At 39.0% G+C, this 22,258-nt stretch overlaps 1 long non-coding RNA gene and 1 pseudogene across 3 annotated transcripts; both read right to left on the reverse strand.

Annotated features, from left to right (window-relative positions):
- Positions 1-1,136: 1,136 nt before the first annotated feature.
- On the reverse strand, positions 1,137-16,684 carry LOC143878135 (protein CHAPERONE-LIKE PROTEIN OF POR1, chloroplastic-like; annotated as a pseudogene). Its single transcript, XR_013250881.1, has 4 exons — positions 16,630-16,684; positions 15,472-15,862; positions 1,614-1,690; positions 1,137-1,516 (listed from the first exon to the last, which is right to left on the reverse strand). The product of XR_013250881.1 is annotated as a protein CHAPERONE-LIKE PROTEIN OF POR1, chloroplastic-like (transcript).
- Positions 16,685-20,678: 3,994 nt separating this feature from the next.
- On the reverse strand, positions 20,679-21,440 carry LOC143878241 (uncharacterized). 2 transcript variants are annotated; one of them, XR_013250902.1, is made up of 2 exons: positions 21,196-21,440; positions 20,679-20,973 (listed from the first exon to the last, which is right to left on the reverse strand). It is a non-coding gene; the product is annotated as an uncharacterized LOC143878241 (long non-coding RNA). The 2 variants fall into 2 exon arrangements; XR_013250901.1 differs by lacking the exon at positions 21,196-21,440 and adding an exon at positions 21,052-21,191.
- Positions 21,441-22,258: the final 818 nt, after the last annotated feature.

Here is a 22,258-nt window from a genome sequence, read left to right on the forward strand (position 1 = left end):
CAGTTGGGCGAAGTTCTATGAATTTGAGCAACCTTTTTACCCAAGGGGGAGATTCCTCTACTTTCTTCTTTAACCTTCTTTTGAAGTTGATTTTTGTTTTCTTCCTTTCTCTGAAGCTGACCATTAGTATTCTTTCATAAGCTGCCTCTATAGACTCAACGCTTCTCTCGTGTCCAGCACTCCAGCATACTGTTGCAAGAGAAAGTTGCGGGCACCTCGGAGTTTTTCTTCAGAAGCATCAGAGCTTACGCCAAGGCGCTTATAAGGGTTCCATAGATTCGTACGAGAAAATTTTGGAAGGTTGCCTGTATGAAAAAGCTTCTTTAATTTCTCTTGCAGTAGTTTGAAATTTTGAGGTAGCTCAATCAATCTTCAAGGAAATGAGTGGTCAATGATTTTGGGATACTGCTGTCATGCAGCTTATTTCATTAATTACAAGGCATCTTGAATTTTGACAGGGAAAGTTTCCTCTTCATATTATTCTCAGTTTGGCAAACTAAGTATATAAGTGTCATGTCAGTTTATAGAGACTAATTTAGTGATGGAAATCATTTGTGCGTTTTCTTGGATGTCCTTCCTTTTACAATGGATATGTTCTTAGTGATTTTCTTAAGCCTGCTACTCCATGTTACCTATCAAGAAGACAATTCCTTCATGCCACTACAATTTACATACTTTTCCACTACTAGTCACATGGTTTACTATAGCAGACTCTTGCTGAATGTCCATCTTATCATCTCAACATCTCGTATACTTCTTCAGTGCTGGAAGATCTGGCCAAAATTCCCATGCGCAAGAAAGTTGTTGGTTGCAAACGGATGGTTTGTCGAGAGATAAAATACTAAGGCTCACTATGAAGGTGCATCTAGAAGAGCAACATATATTATATAATAGGAGATCAATCAGATGTGTGTTCAACACAGTGACTAAAAAAGGGGTGATGTGGCCTTCACATCAGCAATGATGTAGAAATTGCCTTGTTGTATGCAATTCACAAGAAGTTTATATACTTTAGCCATGTATTTCTAACAAAGTCAGACATGACATGTTGAAGGCAATCTAATTGCCTCAAGTAACCTCCAAAATTAGCGTCTACAAAGCTCTTCGATGCAATATAAACAAGTAGTTTCATCAGGTAGAATAAAAAAAAGGGTGATGATAAATTCGCAACCCCTTTAGGATGATTCGCGCCCCCTCAACGTAAATTGACGTCAAAAACTTGTTAAAGTCAGATGCTTTTTGAGGTCAATTCATGGTAAAGGGGTGCGAATTTATCATCTCCCTAGAAAAATTCCCATCTGATTAAGATTAAAAGCTATAAAGGAGGGGAATTTAGTTTTGAGTGATATTCACTTGAGAAAAGTACAGGCAAGAGACAAGAAAACATAGCAAACTAGAGATGTAGCAAACTAGAGATGTGAGGAGTTCAAGCGTCCAAGTGGGCTGAAGTATAACGGATGGGATCATGGGAACTAGCAAAGATACGCAGAACCAGCCGATTGAAAGTGCACTGAATCTGGAAAAAAGGTAATAATGAAAGAATGAAGGCATGAGAAATGCTGAGATACATCTTTATTATGACTATAGTTTCTTGATTCTCAGTTCCCACTTACGCAAGAATGGAAGCTCTGGCTATGCTTTTGGCTTTGTCATTGAGGAAGTAAATGCATGCAGCTAGAGAGATGGCAACCTGAAGCAAATAAAAAAAAAAAACTTCTCTCAGAGATTTAATGCTGACGAAAACTAGCACAAAAACATTACTAGATATATATTCAGTATCGAAGTATTTTGCTAGCGAAATCAACTTCAGGAATTTGAAAAGAGCTTTTTCTTATAGTATCCACATGCCTCAGTATCTAAAATTTGTTCTGAAGGGAAACTGACCAAAATCTTGCTAACCATTTATGAAAAAAGCAATCCACAGAGGAGTCCAAAATACCAAAACAAAGTAATTTTCAGAAATAACTGTCAGTGTATTTTTATTTATTTATAACCATAGCAAGACAGGTTTTACTAAGCAAAAATTTAGAGGAATACAACAATCTTTTTTGGGGGTAAGTCCAAAGAAATTTTTCTTAAAGTCGCAGCAAGAAGCAGAAACGGAAAATATTTACAAAGGACCAGATATTGCCCCACAAATAACATTTTCCTTTCCACTCCTCCCCCCCTTAGCCAACAGATCCCTCATTGCAGGGGATATGAGAGAATGATATAGAGAGGGATTGGCATATAACTGAAATTTCATTGATAATGCTCGCCAACCGGAGATTGCCCCTTTGCCAATGCAATGATGAGTTGCCTTCCCACCTATAAGCTACCCCCTAGTTCAATTGTGAATACTCTTAACCCTGCTAAGAGAGCTCTTACTTCCACCTAGCCTGAAACAGTCCTAGCAATAGGTCCAGAGTAAGCACTATTAATATCCTCATGTCATTCCTAAAATCTCCACCAATTCCTACCGGAACCAGGCTCCCGAGTGCCACTCCATCAAAAATTAGCTTAATGAGGTTAGGCAATGGGGTTCTCTACTTAATAGTGTTCTTTATCCTACCTTCTTTATCCCCAATGATCTCACACCTGTGAAGATCCGGTATAGAATACACATTGAACTCCTTCCATGCAATTGCACAAGAGAAGAGCGTACTTCACAAGTCACCAAGAAGCTTGCTCCAATTAGATTTGTAATTATCAAACACCTATTTCTTTCTAGCCATAAGACCCAAGTCACCACAAATGGAACAACCATCCATATGATTGCTTCCTTTCTCGCAAAAATGAGACGGCCTGACATCACCATCCCTCCAATAACTCCTTAAACAATGGCGGGGAACCCATTGAATGCCGATGAGCTTGAATGCATAGCTCCATACCTTTCTTGCAGTAAAACAATGAATGAAGATAGGAAGTCTCCTCGGCCTTAAAGCATAAATCTATTTGCCAAATGAAAGTTTTATTCTCATGAGAATATCAAGCATGTTGACTTTTTTATGAGAAACGGTCCAAAAAACTTGAAGGATGGATGGAGCAAATGATCTCCATTTTTTCATCCAACTAAAAGAAGGTGGGCCCCCCTTAACCAACCAATGGAAAAGACACCTTAACCGAGAAGAGATGCAAGATTCTCTCTCTCTTCCTGCTTGAAGTTCCTAAATATCAATCCCCAAACAATCCTTCCCCTGAACTTCTCAAAATGGTCCACACTATTACTTCCCATCTCTCACTAACCAATAAAGACTTGTATAGGGAAGCCACAATGGGACAGTAGCCAACTACAAATCTTTCCAAAATTGTATCTCATCCCCTTTCTCCAACCTGAACCTAGTGAATGTCATAAAAACCTGTTCAGTCCACCATGCCCCCGAGCATTTACCACTAGCTAAATCTCTGTCCTCCCACCCACCCCACCCCTCACCATATTTTCCCACGATGATCAATCTTTAAGGGCTTTTCTTTCTCCTATCCTCCAAAGCCAGTTCCCTACTGTTTCTCTTTAAAATATTTCCAGGCCCAAGCCCCCTTTCCTGTTTAGGGTTGCAAATATTTTCCCATTTTACCAAATGCTTCAATCTCTTACTTTCATCCTTTTTTTACATGGTACACTCCTCCACAAAAACCGACCCCTGTGCACAATTACTTACTTTCCTCCGTGCCTTCCCATAAGGCATCACGTTGAAGTTTTTCAATGCAATTGGTCACCATCACTGGAATCTTAAATAAGGACACAAAGTATGTGGTAGGTTGGATAACGCTGCTTTTGTATGTGTGACCCTACGCCCAAAGCAGAGGGTGACTTCTTCCAATGAGCTCAAGTTTGTGTCCATCCTTTACATCACTAAGTCCCAAGTAAGGACACAATAACTTGTTAACGTGAATCATGATGGAACCATGTTGCTTATAACGAGATGCTTTCTTTACACATCATCTCTAGCCAACTCATTCTTCAGTTCTTTAGTTGACCTAGGCCTATGATTAAAAGGTTATGCAATAATCATATACTAGGCGACTTGTGCCAAATTGAGGGAGTAAAATGAGGTAGGGGTAGACTGAAAATAACTTGGGTAGAAACAGTAAGGAAAGACTTGATAGCTAGGAACATAACAGAGAACATAACCTTGGATATGATAGAATGGAAGAAAATGATCCACGTAGAAGAACCCAATTAGGACCAGGATTAGAGCCGAGTAGATTCCTTTTACCTTCTTCATGAATTTTTTTTCTAAAGGATTCATTTAGCCGTCCCAACTAGTTTGGGACAAAGGCTTTGTTGAGTTGAGTTGAGTTATCTTACTGCCGAGCATATTTTTTCGATTTTTTTTTAGCAATCTCTCTTAATTCACTTTCTGGGTTCATTTTCTTCCCATAATTGAATTTCGAGTTGTGAATTTGATATTGGAGCTAGACATTGGTAGGAATATCCAAAATGTTAGACTGTCTCGACTATCATGCAAATGACTGTGATCCAGATCTATTATTAGGCATGATTTTCTACTTACAATTCTATGAATTATTTTCCTGATATTTTTTCTTGAAAATAACAGGTTTTCTTACCTCGAATTATAGTGGAGCGAAGGGAAACCTTATAAAGCTAAGGGACATGGGAGCAACACTGTATAATGGAGTGGATTGCACAGAGATGTGCAATGATGAAAGACAGAAGGACAAGAAATTTGATGTGATAATATATAACTTTCCACACAGTGGAAATGAAGAAAAAGAAAGGCCCGAAAATCATAGCGTCAGTTAACTTTTAGTTTAAATTCTAAATTATTTTCTTATTATATATTTTTTTGTGGTTTATATTCTAAATTATATTCTTCTATATTTTCCAGCTCTCACGTCAGTTTGATTCGAGGCTTCTTTAGAAATTCAGCCAAATTGGTTGAACCTAACGGCGAAGTGCACATTAGACATCACACAACCGGCCCTTATTTGAAGTGAAAGATTTAAAAGCATGCAAAAGAGTTTGCAATCCAATTGATAGATCTGGTGGATTTTCACAAAGATTCATTTCCCGGATATAATATTAAACGAGCAATAGGAAAGCGTTGCGATGACTCGTTTTTCTTAGGAGAATCTGTCATTTTCAAGTTTAGCTTGGGAGGCCAATAAAACTTTAAAGAAGGCTGTTGTTCTTTCGATAATCATCTACTTTACTTCTAGTTCATATGACTTTACTACTAAACATTTACATAGAAACATGTAACAGCCATCAGACTTCAGTTTTCTTCTACTTTTGTTATTTTGAATCTTGAACATGGATAATGGTTCACTTGCATCACTGGTCAGAGGATGAATTTCAGTGGGTGTGGATGCTATCTCTGATTGCACAAATGAATCTATAGGAATTGGAAAAACTTCAAAACTGCATTGAACATACTTCAAGAAATCCCAACCAAATATAAGTAATAAAAATACACAAAGCATCTAAAATAATCAAGACTTACTGTATACAAAAAGTAAAAAAACAAGAATAAAATGCCTAAATATACAAGCATATTTAATTTCTAAACATCTGAAAGTAAAGGTCATATGCAAATAGTTTGTAGATGAATACAAAAAGACACTTTAAACTTCTTTGCATACAGAACACTATTAATGAAACTGACCTTCCATTGGGATATTCAGGAGCGTCAGGTGCCTGCATTGGATAGAACCTGTAAACCCGCATGCTCCCATATGCATATGCGCTTTAGGATCTTGATCCATTCATTTAAGCAAAGAAATCCCCAAAGCATTTTGCTCTTAGTCTCTTCTAGGTGGCTGGCACTTTGCTCTTAGTCTATATCCAAAGCATTTTGCTTCATTCTTTGGTCGTATGTTTGTTTATGTAACTTCTTAGTTAGGAAATTGTATTGGTATTCCTTGGTTTTTTGTGTTTATTTTCTGTTTAGTTGACGATCACGTTTTGGGGGTTTCTTTGCTTAAATGAGTGGATCAGGATCTAAAGCGGATATGAGAGCATGCAGGTTTACAAGTTCTATCCAGTGCAGTGCAGACACCTAACGCTTCTGACATATCCCAATTTTAGTCAGTTTCATTAATCGCGTTATGTATGCAAAGAAGTTTAAAGTGTCTTTTTTGTATTCATCTACAAACTATGTGCATATGATCTTACTTTCAGCTATTTAGAAATTAAAAATGCTTGTATATCTAGGCATTTTATTCTTGCTTTTTTACTTTTTGTATACAGTAAGTCTTTCGATTATTTTAGATGCTTTGTGTATTTTTATTACTTATATTTGGTTGGGATTTCTTGAAGCATGTTTAATGCAGTTTTGAAGTTTTTCCAATTCCTGTAGATTCATTTGCGCAATCAAAGATAACATCCATACCCAGTGAAATTTATCATCTGACCAGTGATGCAAGTAAACCATTATCCATGTTCAAGATTCAAAATAACAAAAGTAGAAGAAAACTGAAGTCTGATGGCTGCTACATGTTTCTATGCAAATGTTTATTAATAAAGTCATGAACTAGAAGTAAGGTAGATGATTATCGAAAGAACAACAGCCTTCTTTAAAGTTTTACTAGCCTCTCAAGCTAAACTTGAAAGTGGCAGATTCTCCTAAGAAAAACGAGCCATCGCAGCGCTTTCCTATTGGTTGTTTAATATTATATCCGGGAAATGAATCTTTGTGAAAATCCATCCGATCTATCAGTTGGATTACAAACTCTTTTGCATGCTTTTCAATCTTCCACTTCAAATAAGCCCCGGTTGTGTGATGTCTAATGTGCACTTCGCCGTTAGGTTCAACCAATTTGACTGAATTTCTAAAGAAGCCTCGAATCAAACTAACGTGAGAGCTGAAAAATATAGAAGAATATAATTTAGAATATAAACCACAAAAAAAATATAATAAGAAAATAATTTAAAATTTAAACTAAAAGTTAACTGATGCTATGATTTCCGGGTCCTTTTCTTTTCCTTTATTTCAACTGTATGAAAAGTTATATATTATCACATCAAATTTCTTATTCTTCAGTCTTTCATCGTTGCACATCTCTATGCAATCCACTCCACGCTACAGTGTTGCTCCCATGTCCCTTAGCTTGATAAGGTTTCCCTTCGCTCCCCTATAATTCGCGGTAAGAAAACATGTTAATTTCAAAAAAAAATATCAGGAAAATAATTCATAGAATTGTATGTAGAAAATCAAGCTAAATGTAGATCTAGATCACAGTCATTTGCATGATAGTCAAGACAGTCCAAGATTTTGGATATTCCTACCAATGTCTAGCTCCAATATCAAATTCAAAACCCCAAATCCAATTATGAGAAGAAAATGAACCCAGAAAGTGAATTAAGAGAGATTGCTAAAAAAATTTCGAAAAAAATATGCTCTGCAATAAGATAGTAATTAAAAAAAAGGGAACCGTGAACTACAATGAATGATACATAAGTCTGTGTGATACGAGCAAATGGAAAGAAATTGAAAGGTCTGAGGATATGGTTGTGGTAATTCAGGGTGAGGGTGAATGTGACCCGTTAGCTGATTCTATGGTGATTGAAAAATCTGAAGATATGGCCGTGGTAATTCAGGGTGAGGGATAATGTGACCCGTTATCTTGGTCGTGCTCGGAAGTGGATCTGTCAGATTTATTGGTGAATCATGTAATGGTGAAGAGCAAAAGTCTGGGGTTAGTTTATCCCAATCGGAGTGTTGCACGAGTTCCGTATGGGTTCGAGGCAAGGATTTTGCAAGCCCGTGACACCAGTCTCCCCTGTTATGAGGTGAAGATTCTTTCATGGAATGTGAGGGGTCTAGATAACCCTCAGCCTCATCTGAATCTGAAAGAACTGATTAGGGCCTGTGGACCCCGATCCCGAGGAAGGTGAGGGACGAGCCCCCAACAGCCTCTAAGATCTCCACATGTAAAGGAAAGCTCTACCAAGGAACTCTCGAAATGGTGCCCCTCACAGCATGCGTAGCAATATAAATGTGATACATCTTGATTCGGAGACTAGCCCGGAACTAAGACGTACCAAAAATAACTCAGAGTCGTCATCCAGGGAAGTCAGCTCTGGAACCTATAAAATACTCTGTCACAACGGATAACCAGAGATACAAAGGTCCGTGCCTGATGACGAATGAGGAAGGTCCGAAGAGCACCCTCACCGGCTCCAATGCAAGCATTCGGTCTTTTATGCCATTTTTATTAACTTTAAAGAATCTTGGGCGAAATCATGTGAAATGGGAACAAATATCCCCGAGAAAACGTCTACCTAAGCATGCATGACCCGAGGAACAATAAAGAAAAATAAACATCCAAGTCCTAACTCATCACATCTAGAAAAACAGTAACAAATGCATACACAGCTACAGGTAAGCAAGTAATAGCATATATAAACAAATAATGGCAGATATGAGATAAGCAAATAAAACAGTAAAAGAGCTACAGCTAAGCATATGATCTATAGATAAGTAAACAAATAAGTGCTACAACTAAGCATGTGAATAAACAGTAAACTAGATAAAATAGGCATGTAAATGCTACAATTAAGCATGTGAATAAAGTAAAGAGGTTACAGATAACAAGAGAAATATCATTACCATAGCATCATTATCTCTTAAAGATATATGAAAATAAATTTATTTCAGGACCTGATCTGGTAAGACTGAGTTAGTCTCGAATAAAGAAGAATAACAGCAACTCTAAAAGAGGAACTCCTAACTAAAACACTAAAGGAAGGGGTGCAAATGAGTCAATGACTCTAATAACGCCACCAAAATGCGAGGGAAAAATGAGTCAAAGACTCGCTAGAAGAAAGGGCTCTAACATGGGCTAGGTAAGCCTCCTAACGGGAAAACTCTCTATACGAGACAAGGCTTGTCTCCAAACAGAGACTCTATAAATGAGGCAGGGCATGCCTCCTACACAGAAAGGCGGGCTCCAAGTATCCCCATCATTGCCTTTGCAATGAATAAACAGGTACAGGCAACTACCAGATCAAGTTAGTTGGAGGAAATCTCCTTGGGGCAGATCGTGTTAACCTGCCTTAAAGGCTTGCATGCAACTCCTTCAGTTCACATTGCAGCATTGGACATAGTCAAAACCAAAAGGAAATGTCCATATGGGATGAGGCTTCATTGCAGACAACTAAATAGAACAGACGAAAAAAATTAAGTAACATAAATAGGACAACAAATAGCGCAACTCTATCCATTCATCCGCAGGCCAAAACAGCCACAAGAAAAACTTGCCAAAGGTTCCCCCACTCGATACTTTTCGCTAAATTTCTGGTCGAGCAACATAAAAGGTTATTCAGATTATGCCCAAGAAGACAGCAAAGTGTCTAGATAGTTCCACATGTCCAACACCTTGGCACCAACTCTGGGTAAGCCGAAACACATCCAAAATAACAAGAACCCAGAAGATTACAGGAAACCATCTGTTGATCTTAAAAGGTCTGGATAAAAACCTTTTACAGCCCTACATCAATAGTTGTAGATCATTGAATCTGCAACTCCAAAAATGACATAATAATCTGTATTCGATAATTCTGTAAGATGGAAGGCCAAGAAAATGCTATCACCTAGAATAAGCAAGACAAGGAGACGGGAGCTTCTAGAATAACAAACTTTCATCAATATCAACCTAAAGATCCACTTGGAAGAGCAATCGACGAAAGATCCAGTCAACCTAGACATGTGGAAGATTTAGCGGCGATTGTCATGGACACCCTGCAAGCACTAATATATCCTTCATGGTTTAAATGAAGGCATTCCAAGATAAAGCACAAAGATCGCCTTACTGGCTGTGTTTTACATAGGCGAGGCAAGCGCACAATCAGAGTTACTGCTTGAAACAGAACTAACCCAAAGAAATCAAACACAGAGGCAGCACGATAGGAATCGAGATTTTCAAATCCCAAACCCTAGATCTAGGATTCAGGGCCTTTCTTCCCCAATCACGCATAAAACCCCTTACAGGGAAAAGGAAATCCAGCTCTGTGAATCCACTGCCGAAACCAAACCCTGAAAGACTGCTTGCTATGCAAAGCAACATAAATCAATAGAACCAGCCCCGGAAAAAAAAAAAAAAAAAAAAGGCCTTGCCCGTTTGACATTTGAGATCTCATCTTCCTGTAGGAATCCACCAGAACCTACAAACCCTTAAAAGCAAACAGATCTAAAAACCCTAACTCAAGCATCCCTTAACAAACCAAATTCTTCTTTCTCGGCCTCCATCTAGACCATTCCCTTCAAGAACCCTAACCTTCTTCTATTCTTCGTCTGCTTCTCTTCTTCTTCTCTTCCCAAATCAAGAAAAACCTGTCCCAAACACCGATTCCGTCCATTTCCAAAGTAAATCCCATAGATCTCATAAAAATCAAAGCCATCTGCAGAATCCCTGGCGGTTTCCATAGCATAATACGCATTCATCTCGACGAAAAACAACCTAAAAACATAGAAATCAAGAGCTAGGGTTTGAATACCTGTACCGATTAAAAAAATTGGCTGAAAATCCCAGACACCACGAATCCAACGAGACGATGATGATTTGATCTTCACCGCAGAAAAATGAAAATAATCTGTAGATGAAAATCCGCTACCGATCCTCCTCCTCCTCTTCTTCTTCTCCACGCCAAATCCCTCTCTATTTCTCCCCTCCCTTTTTCTAAAATTTTCCAGCAAAAATGAGATCCCTCTCTCGATTTCTCTCTGAAATTCAAGCCCAGATCCCCTTTCTTCTCCTCTGATTTTTTTTTTTAACATAAATGGAAGAGATTATGGCGGATGCGGTGATGGTAGGTGAAGGTGGAGGCCGGTGTGGGTGTGGAGGTAAGAGATGATGAAATGGGTTTTGGATAAAACAGGGGATGGGTGGCTCGGCTGGTGGTGAGAAGAGAAGATGGAGGTAGGGGGGAGGGTTTTGGATGGTCGGATTCCGGTGAGAATCCCACCGGAGAGGAAGGATTTAATGGTGGAGGAGATGGAGGGGTTTTTTAGATGGGTCTTAGAGGTAAAATGGGAGATCTGTAGAGGAAGAAAAATGGAGGTGGAGGTTGGAGTGGTCGGAGAAGATGATGACCGGCCGGAGAAATGGCCGGTGATGGTTGATGGGTGGCTTACTCTTCTCCTCCCCTCTTCTCTGTTTTCTCAATCTCTCTCTCTCTCTCTATATGTGCTCCTCCCTTGGCTCCCTCTGCAAACGAAAGGAGTTGGATGGTGGGGGGAGTTCCGATGGGGTTACCGGAGATGATGGTGAGATGGGGCTTAGTAATGGAGGAATTGGGGTTTTGATGTGATGATGGTGGTGTTTGAGGTGGGGTCGGATTTAATGGAGGTGGTGGCCAAAGAGAATAGGTTTTGAGATGGGTTTGCAGAGAAATGGAAGAGAAATGGAAGAGGGTTTGATAGAGTTAAATGGTGGAGTGGATTGGAAGAAGGAGATGAATGTGTTGTGAGATGGCCGAACGGTTGGGGAAGATGATGATGGGGCGAGCTCCTTCTCCTCCTCCTCCTCCTCCCTCTCCTTCTCACTTGCAGCTGCAAATGAGGCTCCCTCTTTCTTTTTTTTCCAGAAAATGGGATCCTCCTTAAACCCTAATTCGATGGGGGGGTTTTGTAAAGGGAAGTGATAGATTTGCACCCCCCATTCTCGCTAGTACAGCCCCTCTCAAGTGTATTATGACCACTCTTTTTAACCCTATAGGGGGTGGTTCGGATAAAAAAAAATGGGCACGTTTTTCTCTTCCCTCTCCATGACCCCTTTGATTTGATCCAATGGCCACTAAAGATTGCTTTCAATAAAAGACAAACAAGAATTACAAAATTGCCCTCTTAAAGATAGCAAATTCCCCCTTTTAGCCTTGAACAAGAAAAATGATATCCACACACCAAATTTTGATAATTGTACTAGCTCGACCCATCTTAATCTCCATTGCTTGTCCGATTCACTTGAAAATTTGGGAGCATACTCCTGGGAATATTAACCATCTTTTGGGAATTTTGTACATATGGGTAAGTACAATAGACTGGTAAAATTTGGGTTCTCTCTCCTTGCTTGGGGCCCACTTCCTTGGGAATTTTGGGATTAGGCTTCCAAACTTTTATTCAAAATTCGAATCTGGGCTTTATTCGGCTTCGGGCATCCAATCGATTTCAGGAATTTATCCGGTTTTGGGTAAAAGGGTTCGGTCAAAATGGGGTGTCTACAGAGGTAGAGATTCGATCTCTTAAGGAAGGCTATGAAGCGCACAGACGTATTCATGAAGATATTCTAAAGAAATTGATGGCCTTAGATGCAACATGTCAAAGTTTAGTCGCATCAAAGGTTCAGGATGAATTGGATAATGCCCCCGTAGCACCACAAGTAAATCAAGGAAATCTTGAAGATGTGCAGACACATCTCTGTATCATTCGTCTAGAATTTCCTAGATTTGACGGATCCGATCCGGCCAGGTGGGTTTTTAGTGCTGAACAATTTCAAAGGTTCAATAAAATACCCGATGAGCATATGGTAGATTTGGCATCGATCCACCTTACTGGGGATGCAATACCATGGTTTTGTTGGATGAGAAGACCATGGGTGTAATGGCATGGTCACAATTCAAAGCATGCTTTATGTGCTCGGTTTGGGCCGCCTGGAAGCGACGATCCAGGAGGAGCACTATCAAAATTAGAACAAACGGTATCTGTTCGGGAATATCAGTCGGAGTTTGAGCGATTGGTCAACCGAACCGTACGATTACCCGAATCATTCTTAATCGAATGTTTTATTTCGGGCCTTCGGGACGATATTTGGGCCGGCGTAAAAATGTTTCAACCGATTACTCTTCAGCATGCATCCCAACTAGCCTTGTTACATGAGGAATTATCTCTATCTAATGGTCGATACTCGCGCCGCCCACAACCAAATCCATCGACGTCTACTTCTACGGCGGTTGCCCTCATGAAGAAAGGACCATTACCAGCAAAAAAATTAACACCTACCGAAATGATCGAGAGGTGCAAGAAAGGGTTATGCTAACCATTCAAAAAAAAGAAAAGAAAGGGTTATGCTATAATTGCAATGAGAAGTATAACCCACTCCATCAATGTCGAGGACAGTTGGCGATATTAGAAGGATTTGGATTTGAAAACGAGGAAGAAGAAATAATAAAAGTAGAAGGATCTTAGTCCTTGAGGACAAGGAATCTTAAGAGGAAGGGAATGTTACGTACCCAAGATTAGCTGGAAGATCTTCTTGATTTCCTTAGTAGTAGATTTCTTTATTTCTTGCTATAGCTAGGATATTCCCCTTAATATTAGTTTTCTTTTATTATTATCTTGTTCCTAAGTATCCTTTAGGATTTGAGAAGTTTGGATTGTTTCCTAAATAGTAGAAATGCTAATTCTATAAGTATGTAATCTCTTTCTTTTTAACGTATGAATGGAAAAGCAATGACTGTTTTAGGAGATTTGGCCATCTCGAATAGGCCTACATTGTTTCTTTCTCTCTTATTTTTACTTTTATCCAAGGGGTCGTATCATTCTCATGAAAAATATGAAGCATGTTGATTTTTTTGACGAGAAACGGTCCAAAAAACTTGGAAGGATGGATGGAGCAAATGATCTCCATTTTTTCATCCAACTAAAAGAAGGTGGGCCCCCCTAACCAACCAATGGAAAAAAACACCTTAACCGAGTAGAGACGCAAGACTCTCTCTCTCTCTCTCTGTTCCTGCTTGAAGTTCCTACATATAAATCCCCAAACAATCCTTCCCCTGAAATTCTCAAAACGGTCCACACTATAACTTCCAATCTCTCACTAAAGACTTGTACGGGCAAGCCACAATGGGACACTAGCCAACTACAAATCTTTCCAAAATTGTATCTCATCCACATTTTCCAACCTGAACCGAGTGAATGTCATAAAAACCTGTTCAGTCCACCATGCCCCCGAGCATTTACCACTAGCTAAATCTCTGTCCTCCCACCCACCCCACCCCACCCCACCCCTCACCATATTTTCCCATGATGATCAATCTTTAAGGGCTTTTCTTTCTCCTATCCACCAAAGCCATTTCCCCAGAACTGTACAGTTTCTCTTTAAAATATTTCCAGGCCCAAGCCCCCTTTCGTATTTAGGGTTGCAAACACTTTCCCATTTTACCAAATGCTTTAATCTCTTACTTTCATCCTTTTTTTACATGGTACATTCCTCCACAAAAACCGACCCCTGTGCACAATTACTTACTTTCCTCCTTGCCTTCCCATGCCTTCCCATGCCTTCCCATAAGGCATCACGTTGAAGCTTCTGAATGCAATTGGTCACCATCACTGGAATCTTAAATAAGGAAAACAAAGTATGTGGGAAGGTTGGATAGCGCTGCTTTTGTATGTGTGACCTACGCCCAAAGCAGAGGGTGACTTCTTCCAATGAGCTAAAGCTTTTGTCCATCCTTTACATCACTGGGTCCCATAAATTTTTTGGCAAGAAGTCAAAACTATGGGGAAAGGCCCAAGTAAGGACATAATAACTTGTTAATCACACAAAAAGCCTCCCCTAGGGATGAAATGTCCCCACCACACAATACATGGAAAAACACCATGAGATAAGTCTAAAAGATGCCAACGTGAATCATGATGGAAGAACCATGTCGCCTATAAGAGATGCTTTATTTACACAACCTCTCCAGCCAACTCATCCTCCATTTCTTTAGTTGACCTAGGCCTATGATTAAAAGGTTGTGCAATAATCATATGCAAAACTCTGAGATTAGACCAGATTATTCTGTACATTTGTGATGTCACATGTTCTGTTTGTTTCCCAGAGGTTCCTCACTGTATTTCCTGGTAAAAACGTCACCAAAATGAAGAGAAAACTTACAAACGATTTCAACAGTTTACAAATTTCAGTCTGGGTGAAGCAAGGGGAAATTAGGAAAAACCCAATCCAAGGTGAATCTGGAAGATGTTACCGAAAATTCAAAGTCGACCCAAGCTCGGGGGTTGCCAAGCCTAATTACTGAGACGAATCCTCCAGCCAAGAAATAATGACAATAAAAGGACTGACTATGCTGATATGCTTGCATGGTCAGCCATTTTCTTGTCATGGAACTATTCCAACACCAAAGTTGCAAATACTAAGAAGGCATAAAGGCAACAGCTAGCAAGTCCAACAACTGTAGATGTAATTTGTATATCCAGCTCATTGTCCATAGTCCATACAATATCATCATCTTTTACTCTAGAGCAAACAAATTGCAATTTTTTTTTTTTTTTGAAAGATGAAAAAGTGACAGTTGACGCAATTTTAGAAGATATCATATATTAATTTTGATGTTAAGTTTCTCCAAACAAGAAGAGTGAAAGTCTTGAACTCATTAAAAGTAGACATACAATATGCTAAGGTAGACTGACAATTTTGATGTTAAATTTTTCCAAACAAGAAGAGTCAAAGTCTTGAACTCATTAAAAGTAGACATACAATATGCTAAGGTAGACTGACATAGATGCAAAGTACAGAGAATGTAGAATATACCTGGAAGGAAGGACAACCCTCAGCTGAATTCATTACACTCCAGGTTCCCATGAATGCGAAGAGAAACATTCTTCTAAGAATCACTTCAGTTGGGCGAAGTTCTATGAATTCGAGCAACCTTTTTACCCGAGGGGGAGATTCCTCTACTTTCTTCTTTAACCTGCTTTTCAAGTTGATTTTTGTTTTCTTCCTTTCTCTGAAGCTGACCATTAGTATTCTTTCATAAGCTGCGTCTATAGACTCAACGCTTCTCTCGTGTCCAGCACTCCAGCATACTGTTGCAAGAGAAAGTTGCGGGCACCTCGGGTTTTTTCTTCAGAAGCATCAGAGCTTACGCCAAGGTGCTTATAAGGGTTCCATAGATTCGTTCGAGAAAATTTTGGAAGGTTGCCTGTATGAAAAAGCTTCTTTAATTTCTCTTGCAGTAGTTTGAAATTTTGAGGTAGCTCAATCAATCTTCAAGGAAATGAGTGGTCAATGATTTTGGGATACTGCTGTCATGCAGCTTATCCCATTAATTACAAGGCATCTTGAATTTTGACAGGGAAAGTTTCCTCTTCATATTATTCTCAGTTTGGCAAACTAAGTATATAAGAGTCATGTCAGTTTATAGAGACTAATTTAGTGATGGAAATCATTTGTGTGTTTTCTTGGATGTCCTTCCTTTTACAATGGATATGTTCTTAGTGATCTTCTTAAGCCTGCTACTCCATGTTACCTATCAAGAAGACAATTCCTTCATGCCACTACAATTTACATACTTTTCCACTACTAGTCACATGGTTTACTATAGCAGACTCTTGCTGAATGTCCATCTTATGATCTCAACATCTCGTATACTTCTTCAGTGCCGGAAGATCTGGCCAAAATTCCCATGCGCAAGAAAGTTGTTGGTTGCAAACGGATGGTTCGTCTAGAGATAAAATACTAAGGCTCACTATGAAGGTGCATCTAGAAGAGCAACATATATTATATAGTAGGAGATCAGATGTGTGTTCAACACAGTGCTAAAAAAGGGGTGATGTGGCCTTCACATCAGCAATGATGTAGAAATTGCCTTGTTGTATGCAATTCACAAGAAGTTTATATACTTTAGCCACGTATATCTAACAAAGTCAGACATGACATGTTGAAGGCAATCTAATTGCCTCAAGTAACCTCCAAAAGTAGCGTCTACTAAGCTCTTCGATGCAATATAAACAAGTAGTTTCATCAGGTTCAAATGAGTGTTCTACTTGAAATGTCCCAAATAAGACTAATTCCTACACTTGTGCTCGCGGATGGTACCGAAATTATTGAGGTGACAATGATCGTTCCTCGAGTTCTGAATAAACATTTCCACGAAGAAAATTCAAAATCAACAACTTTTATAGTACTTTGGTGGAAGATAAGTGGTGAGACCAAGTGAAGTAATCATCATATCGATGATTGTAGAACAATGAACACAAGCTAATTCATAATGTGATTATCAGTAATAGAACGACCACCAAAGCCCAATCCAATCTTGGTGTTGTATGCAAAATTCATTTTCAATCCACAATAAAAATCCATTTTCAGGCAAAAGATTCCAATTATTCAAGATCATGCAAAAAACATAATAATGTAACAATAATAATTTTTTTTTTTAAAAGGGAGAATATTATGTATTACTTAAATTGCCACGGAACGAGGTATACATGGCACATTTGGGACTTCTGATAAGCAATCTGTACATCCTCCTCTTCTTCACATTTCTACAAAAAGATAAAGGGGAAAATACACTAAGCTCATAGAAACAAAATCTACTTATAAATCTTAAAAACGCATCGGAAAATCAAATATATCTGAAAAAGAATATGAAACCGTAGCCATTCGAGATTTGGAGCCCTCACTCGGTTTCTTGGAAGTTGGAAGTTAGGGGAGAGAGAGAGATAAACAGTGGCCCCCAATGTTTGGTTGATCTAGACCGTCCATCTGGTAAGCTTTATTTTAGATATCCAATGGCCAAAAATACACAAATTGGAGTACTTGTTTTTTGGTTGGTAAATGTGGATAGTGAAAAACTACGAATAGCGGAATAGGGAACGATCACATTCGACAGAGAAAAGTGCGTATTGTAGGATATTTGAATTTTGAAGTGATGAATGTGATTTTTGGGCCATTGGAGATCCAACGTAGCACAATCAGTTGACGATCTGGATCAATCAATGGTGGGCATATGTGATCAAAGCCCTTCATTAACGTACCAAAATCGTTTAGGCTTATAGACTCCCTTAGTCAAAAAGTTCTTTTTTTATATGTTTTTTTTCCTGTCCAGTGTTAATTGATGGCATTTATATGATATTTGATTAAAATACCTATGATTGCCTAGATGGTCATGGTCAAGGTGGGGTCATTGCTAATGCACGGTACTTGTAGTTGGTGGATAGTGTTATGCTGTCTACTCCACGCTTCGAATGCCTGGTCAGTGGATAACAGGCATTCCTACAAAAGTGTGTGCAAGCAAGGATAATCACTTGTAAGTTTTCTTCTGCTTTTGAGTTTCCAATTCATCACCAATATGAATCTAGTAACTAGGGTCTTGGTTCGGATGGTGGAAATCGAAATGTTTTTGTTTTTCACACAATCTTACTTCTGCCGCGAAAGTGATTCATAAAAAGGGAAATTCTTGCATGAAAGTCACTTTATAGTGCGTCCTTGTTAAAATACACGTATTCTGTCCTACTTCTACGCTGCTTGGGGGATCAGATCCATTGATTTGAAGGGCAATCATAAGGCCGGCCAAATGAGGTTGAGATCATCACCTTAATCGGATAATTTACGCCCTTAATCATCAAGCCTTAATCAATCCGGCCTCATTTTGGGTTCCACATATAAAATAAGCTAAACCATTGATTTTTTAGATCTTTATTTGGGGGTTGTGTCAAGTTGCCCGAGGAAAAGCCAACCCAAACCGAGTTGAAATTGGGTTGAACCTGTTGGGCGAGCAAGACCCAACCCAACCCTAGTTGCACCCTAGGGGTTATGGCATTTCTAAATCTAATGGTGCAAATACACTAAGCATCCACAACCATGCAGGTCGCCTAATGATGCTCTACATGATCAACACAGCCTTGATCTCACAAACCACCAAATGGCACGCGACAATGAGAGCCATTGTAAAAGGAGATCGCTGTATTTGCTAGCCACTCACGAGGTGGCTGGTCTGATATGTGACAGACCAGCCGTGAAATGCCTTTTGCAATGGACCCTAGCAAATCCCCTGATAAAAACATGTGGGACTTTCCTTCTTGGACACAAGGAGCGTAGAATTCAAAATTAGGAATCAATCATTAACAAATAACACTAATGGCTAGTAGTTTTTGTGTGCAATCCAATTGAAATACGGTTGCAATTTGTTTATAAATCTGCAATTAGCATACACAAATTGCACCCACAATCCAACTAGAGTTTCTATAATTGCAATAATTTAGACTCCAAACACGACATAAGTATTTCCCTAATTAGATGATGTAGTAGGCCCCGCAACGGAAATGCCAGGGCGGGCCCAAAGTTCATCAAGATCGGAAAATCCTAACCATCTGTTGGAATGACAGTTTGCCATTGAATATATACCACCCATCTATTTGTTTTAAACTGACCATTAGGTAATGACATTTCGAAAGTGGGACCCGCCGGATAAATGGTCCAGATCATGATGTTCATGTCGTTGGCTATTGTTGCCTTGTCATTTTCCATCAATTACTTGCAGATTAAGCTACATCCATGTGGACGTTTTTCTAATCACATTTAAGTCTTTAATTTGCAACTTCTGACTTTGGCCATCCTGATTCAATCCCGATTCGTAGTTGATATAGAATACACATACGCCTATACGAATTTATTGTAATTCTGGAAGAGACGGTTGGGTTTGCGCGGACTGCGACTTGTCAACAAGCTTACCACCGATAGATTTGATATGTTTAATTATACAAGCGTACTTATGAAGGATAGAAGATTAGATGCACTATGAAGCCTTGTTTATTTTATATTTTAAGTCTAAAACTGATTATTCAACTCACAATTAAACACAATTTTGAGTCCAATCAGTTCTGGACTCAAAATCAATTCTTAAAATCCAAAACAAACAGGGCCTTAATTCACTTTCAGCTAGAGGAGGACAAGATGGATTAAGGAAGCTGACAATTCCTCAAACATACATAAAATTCAACTTCTCATCTTCCTCTGCTGATGAAATATATGTTGGACTGAACTTTAGAAAAGCAAGTTGAATGATGGATTGTGGGTTGTAATTTAAAAAGCCAATATCTTCTAAGGGATTTGCTAGCATCCATAGCAAAAGGCATTTCACAGATGGTCTGTTGCACGTCTGAGCAGCCACAAATGCCTACATCCACAGGCGAGAACATGATGAGAAGGCAAAATAAAAAGATTATAATGTGATTGTTGACTTGGGTGTCTTGAATTCAACCCGGTTAGAGTTCGAAATGTTAGTTGAGACTAGATGCGGCCCATTTATTGGGCCTGGGTCTAGGGGCAAAGCCCCGGCCGTTTAGCCCGCCTGTTTTATGTGTTTTTCAGCCATATAAGAATAAGTTATAGCCCGCTTTACATAAACGAGTTTTAGGGCTTATTTTCATATTATTTTCTTTGAGAATAGGGATGAGAGCTCAAAAGGAAAGAAGGAGTGTATTAGGGTTTCTTGTGGGTTTGATGAGAGATACTGATCTTCTCTTGAAATCTCCTATTTCTATAGTAGTGGATTTTCTCATCATCGCCACTGCCGTGGATGTAGGCTTTGTTGAATCACATAAATGTGTCTTTATGTGATTGCTTGTGTCTGTTTGCTTCGTTTTGGTTTGCCATTGAAATCGCATATAGCTATTTTTTGAGGGGTTTTCACAACATTAACCTGAAACCTGCAAACCCACAAACCCTTACCTTCTTCTCAACAAGACCATATATAGAGCAACCCAAAAGAACACCGAGAAGAAAACTCTCTCTCTCTCTCTCTCTCTCTCTCTCACACACACACACACACACACCTCTCACCTGGATAAACCATAAGCACTCAAGATTTCTCAAGAGATAGAAAGCAATCTCTCTTACCTCTCGTTTTTCCAAGAGCAGAGCACCCACCTTTATTGTTTATTTTGCTGTATATGGATTATGTTGAGAGAGAGAGAGAGAGAGAGAGAGAGAGAGAGAGAGAGAGAGAGAGAGAGAGAGAGAGAGAGAGAGGGCCTTGTATACATCAACTTGAAGAAACATTACATGGTATACATATATCGTTCAAATTAATAGGGATTAGAAAGCATAGCTTTTATTCCTAGGTGAGTCTGCAATCTTGAGTGTCTCTTGAATGAGTTTCTGAGCTTTCCTGCTCCTTATCTCTACTCTCATGCTGTCACTCTTCTCTATCTTATCATACGGCTTCTTCATCTTTATAGCTCTCCATTTCGACTTCAGACTCCCCACCAATTTCTCTAGAGGATAACCAATCATCACCATTTCAGAACTTCCCTGTACACAACACAAGGATGCAAAATTAATGACAAACAAAGAAAAAATGATGGAAAATTTATATAACAAAAGACCCACCAGTATGAAGAATGAAAGATGATGATATTTATTCAACAAAATTCAATATTTATGTAATAAAGATATTCTTCAGAGGAGAAGAAAGCAGGTTGAATGACCTTTAGATAGAGGGAGGGTTTGAGAAGAACAGGTGAGGTAACAAACCTGAATGACTCACGGTTGGATGTCACGATGAAAGCAATAAGGGGAAGGTAGGCCAAGCAATTAATAGAAGCAGAGGGAAGCCTTGTATGGATGGGAGGCATCCCAAAATGCCCCTATGGTTTAAAACATTACCTAATATCTCTAAAAAATTAATTAGAGAAATGATATATTTGCCCCCTCCTCTTTCTCATGCCACCCCCTTGTAGAGTAGAAAGTAGGGGTGCAAGGAAGGTCAATTTTTGGAAATTCGGATTGAGCTTTTACCATAAAATTGAACCTGGCTCAGATCGATTCCATTTCATCTAAAACCGACGCAACCCAAGTTGCACGCACCCCTTGTAAAAAGTCCAGGTTTACATACTGTAAAGGGAGTGCCCGGAGAGGAAAAGGGGGCAAATAATATCACTTCCCATTAAATATTAGTCGTACGTTTCTCATGTATATAAAAAAAAAAAACCTAGTTACATAAAACAGAAAGGGATTTGCTAGCGTCCATCGCAGAAGGCATTTCGCAGATGGTCTGTTGCCTCTGAGAGCAGCCACCTTGTGAATGAAGACAAAATCTGCTGAAAAGTGTGCCGGTGTGGCAGCTCTTAGATGCAACATACCACCCGCGAAATGCCTTCTGGGATGGACGCTAGCCAATCCCAACAAGAAAATGGCATGCGCTATGCGTGGACACTAATCATTCAAAAAATACATGCTTTTATGACTTAGTTTATATATGAGGCGGAAAAAAATAGAGTCAGAGCATTGAACCTATAGGGTATCTAAAAGCTATAAAAATTTACACATTTAAGGTAATTTTAGCAATAGAGAACTTTATATATGTAAGATATTTAATATCTATATGAATGTTTATATTTATAAGAATTTAATAGTTACAAAATAAAAACTTTATATTTATAAGGTTTTAAATAACTTCAAGGCGGCCAAATTTTTTGCATTATTATAATAAGGGATTTGCTAGGGACCATGGAGAAGGCATTTAGCGGTTGGGCTCTCAGATTTTGGTTTATTAATTTAATTCATTTGAGGTGGGTGCTCTCACACGCAATTTGAA

The sequence above is a fragment of the Tasmannia lanceolata genome, unplaced genomic scaffold (genome assembly GCF_043159265.1).
Source record: "Tasmannia lanceolata isolate RefF3 unplaced genomic scaffold, GAP_Taslan_0.1 ptg000006l, whole genome shotgun sequence".
NCBI lineage: Eukaryota > Viridiplantae > Streptophyta > Magnoliopsida > Canellales > Winteraceae > Tasmannia > Tasmannia lanceolata.